Source organism: Palaemon carinicauda, chromosome 25 (genome assembly GCF_036898095.1).
Source record: "Palaemon carinicauda isolate YSFRI2023 chromosome 25, ASM3689809v2, whole genome shotgun sequence".
NCBI lineage: Eukaryota > Metazoa > Arthropoda > Malacostraca > Decapoda > Palaemonidae > Palaemon > Palaemon carinicauda.
In genome coordinates this window covers 76,128,116-76,133,074 of record NC_090749.1, presented here as the reverse complement: position 1 = coordinate 76,133,074, position 4,959 = coordinate 76,128,116, and positions in this window count along the sequence as shown.

The window sequence follows — 4,959 nt, the reverse complement described above, 5'->3', positions numbered from 1 at the left end:
CAATAGACATGTATCTAGGTTCTGATAGTTTGAAACCATCTGTAACTATTCTCATGTCAGGAAGATTTGTTGGCTGCACATTATGTAATGCGCCTGATTTTTCTTGTGTTACAGGATTAGAATTACTACACAACCTCTGTCAAAGAATGTAATGTCATTCAGTATAACTGAAATACCTGTATTTAGCAAAAGGTAAAACAGAGAATGCAATCTTAGAAGTACAGGGTGGTTTTAGAAGAGGTAGGGGTTGTATGAATCAGATTTTTTACAGTTAGGCAGATATGCAAGAAATATTTAGCAAAAGGTAAGGAGGTGTATGTTGCGTTTATGGATCTGGAGAAAGCGTGTGATAGAGTTGATAGGGAAGCAATGTGGAATGTGATGAGGTTATATGGCGTTGGTGGAAGGTTGTTGCAAGCAGTGAAAAGTTTCTACAAACGTAGTAAAGCATGTGTTAGAATAGGAAATGAAGTGAGTGATTGGTTTCCGATGAGAGTGGGCTGAGACAGGGATGTGTGATGTCGCCGTGGTTGTTTAACTTGTATGTTGATGGAGTGGTGAGAGAGGTGAATGCTCGAGTGCTTGGACGAGGATTAAAACTGGTAGACGAGAATGACCATGAATGGGAGGTAAATCAGTTGTTGTTTGCGGATGATACTGTACTGGTTGCAGACACAGAAGAGAAGCTTGACTGACTAGTGACAGAATTTGGAAGGGTGTGTGAGAGAAGGAAGTTGAGAGTTAATGTGGGTAAGAGTAAGGTTATGAGATGTACGAGAAGGGAAGGAGGTGCAAGGTTGAATGTCATGTTGAATGGAGAGTTACTTGAGGAGGTGGATCAGTTTAAGTACTTGGGGTCTGTTGTTGCAGCAAATGGTGGAGTGGAAGCAGATGTACGTCAGGGAGTGAATGAAGGTTGCAAAGTGTTGGGGGCAGTTAAGGGAGTAGTAAAAAATTGAGGGTTGGGCATGAATATAAAGAGAGTTCTGTATTAGAAAGTGATTGTACCAACTGTAATGTATGGATCGGAGTTGTGGGGAATGAAAGTGACGGAGAGATAGAAATTGAATGTGTTTGAGATGAAGTGTCTAAGGAGTATGGCTGGTGTATCTCGAGTAGATAGTGTTAGGAACGAAGTGGCGAGGGTGAGAATGGGTGTAAGAAATGAGTTAGCAGCTAGAGTGGATATGAATGTATTGAGGTGGTTTGGCCATGTTGAGAGAATGGAAAATGGCTGTCTGCTAAAGAAGTTGATGAGTGCAAGAGTTGATAGGAGAAGTACAAGAGGAAGGCCAAGGTTTGGGTGGATGGATGGAGTGAAGAAAGCTCTGGGTGATAGGAGGATAGATGTGAGAGAGGCAAGAGAGTGTGCTAGAAATAGGAATGAATGGCGAGCGATTGTGACGCAGTTCCAGTAGGCCCTGCTGCTTCCTCCGGTGCCTTAGATGACTGCGGAGGTAGCAGCAGTAGGGGATTCAGCATTATGAAGCTTCATCTGTGGTGGATAAAGGGGGAGGGTGGGCTGTGGCACCCTAGCAGTACCAGCTGAACTCGGTTGAGTCCCTTGTCAGGCTGGGAGGAACGTAGAGAGTAGAGGTTCCCTTTTTGTTTTGTTTCATTTGTTGGTGTCAGCTACCCCCCAAAATTTGGGGGAAGTGCCTTGGTATATGTATGTATGTATAACTATTTTGTCACAAAGCTCAAAAATATGTGGATCCAAAATCTAATGATAGATTTTTAAATTGGGGTTTGTGATATATGAAGTAAAACAGCTATAATAAAAGTTTTTGCTAAAAATCTTTAATTAAGAAATGGTTCTGGCAATACCTCAACGGCATCTCAATTCTGTATCTACTAAACATCATCTTAAGGAGCCCTTTTTTATGTATGACAATTGTTGGACTTTAGGTCCTACAATGGTGAATTTAGGTGGTTAGTTTGATAGATTTGCACTTAGGGGTTGCTATCTAATAACCTTTTGAATTCAATGTGTTGGTTTTGTAAAGTCATATGTGTAACAGCGTAATAGTTTTTGTTATATAAATGAGTAATTAGGTGATATAAATTCATTTTTAAAAAGTCCATGGGAAGTTGAGTACTTCATATTTAATTAATTATGGGAAACTAAATGCCCTCTCTCCTTCACTAGTTACCTATTACTTATAAAAGTGTAGGAATTAGCAATAAAAACAAACATCAGGGGGGACTCAAGGAAATAACCGGAATTCTATGAAATTTTTTATTTATATGCACCAATGACCCTCTATATGAACGAGTTCTGCTCCAGAAGAAATGTTCATTAAGTGTTAATTCATTTACTAAAGACCTTGCCTAGTGTGGTCTCGATTCTCATCCCTAGATATACCATATCCTGGACTGGTTGCAGATGAGACTTCTCGCAATTTATGAGGATCCCCAGAACTTGACAGAAGGCCAGAAGTTTTTCTCGATGGAGGAGATGGGTCTCCTTCCTGTCTGCTAGAACTAGCCAATCGTCTTAGATATCGAAGAGGACGAATGCCATTCTTGTGTGCCCAAGTGGACACTATAGTAAAGACTCTTGTGAACACCTGAGTTGCAACGTATTAGTAAGGTGTCCGTTATGATGTAGCCTACAATTCCAAGAGAGAGAGAGAGAGATAGGGGGGGGGGTGTTCAAATGTATTAAATGTAACATGTAGAGAGCAGAAAGGAATAGCTTCTAATCGTTTAGGAAACCATGGAAGAATATTTTCACAGTTTTTACAAGTAATTCTGGAAATAAATGAAATGTTCAGAAAAAAGCTCAAGCTCAATGAAGATAAAAGTGAACGTATTATTTTTGGAAATGAAAAAGATATAAAAAGAATCGAATGCTTCCAAAGAATTGAAATAGGTCAATCGATCATTGACCTAAAGAAATCTGTCAGAAATCTTGGAGTAATCATGGATGATAGACTGACAATGAATGAACATATAAATAATATGGTAAGAAATTGTAGCTATCATATTAGAAACATGGCATTTATTAGTAAATACTTAGATGAAAAATCTATGGCCATACTCATTAATCACCACATATTTTCAAGAATTGATTACTGCAACTCGCTGTTCTATGGCTTACCAAATTATCAGCTGAAGAAAATTCAGCGAGTAAAAAACAGAGCCGCTAGATTAATAAAAGGACTACACAATAGGGAAAGAGTTACAACTGTACTTATTAAATTACACTGGCTACCGGTAAAAGCGAGAATTGAATACAAACTACTCTTACTAACGTTTAAGATACTGAACCAAAATATCTAAAAGAATGCCTGAACAAACTAGAACTAGAAACAAATGTTAACATAAGACACATGAGTGACAAACATAGGCTATCTGAACCAAGAACAAATAGTAAATTTGGTGAAAGGGCTTTTAGCTACTGTGCGCCTAGACATTATAATAAACTGCCAACTGAAATGAAGGACCTAAAGGGAGCAATTGAATTTAAGAAGAAACTAAAGACATTACTTTTCACAAGATCATAGGATTTGGAAGATGCTACAATCAAAGAATTGTATAAGTTATAATGAAAATGTTTCGTTAGATGATTAATATGGACCCGCTCGAGAAGTAGTTCACTCGACTTCAGTGGAGGGTTGCATTTAAACCCAAAACAAGTAAACAAGTAAGTAATTTTCATCAAGAGAATTTAACCTTCTCCAGAGGCAACTTATTAATTTAGTGATACCTTTACTTGTCAAAATAAGTATTTCAAATATCTTTTTATTTATTTTTTCGTTATCTCTAGAACTGTTTAGCCTCCTGATCATGGGATTAGATAATTAGGCCTAGGCCTACATGTAAGATATAGCAGTGATGATAAGGGAAACCAAGTAGAGACTCGAGGGAGCATATCTTGAATATTGTCAAAACTATGGTCTATTTCAATTACTGTATGAAACGCATACATTTTAAATGAAGGAAATGGTTATTCAGTAATGTTCCCATCCCTTTTATTCATTAGATGAACCAGAAACGGTTTACACTGATTCGTTTATAAGTGTAAATAAAGGTAGGCCTAACATTCGTGTGTGTGTGTTTACTTGTAAACATATTTACATCTTTATCCTCTTTAGCAAACCAATTTAACCGATAATTTCTCGAACTTCCACTCCATCTATTATATTCAATAACCGTTGACAAACTTCTGTGAAGTTAGAAACCGCTTTGGTGTTGGTTATGCCCTTCTAACACCGCGACAAAATATTTTTTGAACAGTTAGCTGTATGAATAGCAACCTCACATCTACAACTACAACTACAACCAAACTATAACTACAGCTAAACTGTAAATCCAGCATGCATTGTAATATTCCAGGCTTGGTGTAGAAGTTGAGTGTTGGGCGTCATGTTAGAAAGTTAGCGACGTCTTATTGAATGCAGCTTACATGTCAAGCCACAAAAAGAAAACAAAAATAGTTATATTATACATGATTCTCGCCATTATTCTCGATATGATATTATTATAATAATGAAAATATCCCATTTGAATACACTTTTTAACTAAAAATTTATTCAACAACTCGAAAGCACCGATGCTCAAACTATATAGGCCTATTATCATGTGAGTCCCTTAAGTATAATGTTAACTGAAATGCTTTTAAAATATTCCATGCAAAGCATCGTTCAACAGTAAAACTGGGCAGTTTTTAAATCACTTTTAAAGCACTTTAAACAAAAATGCCACGTGTTTTGAAAGGCTGTATTTTCAAGTTATTTAACGACACCAATAAACGTACTAACACAACCCTGAATTCTATTTTTGGAGCATTTCCATGGGCAATCGTCAAAGTAACCTCATGGTATAAAACCTTAAAGCAACATTATAAAGTTAGTAATGAATGGCCAACACAATTACCTAAATCTGCTTAAAAAAAATAGCCTCATAAAGATATTCAAATGGTCCTATAGGCATCCCAGGCTGTAGTGTAGCCTA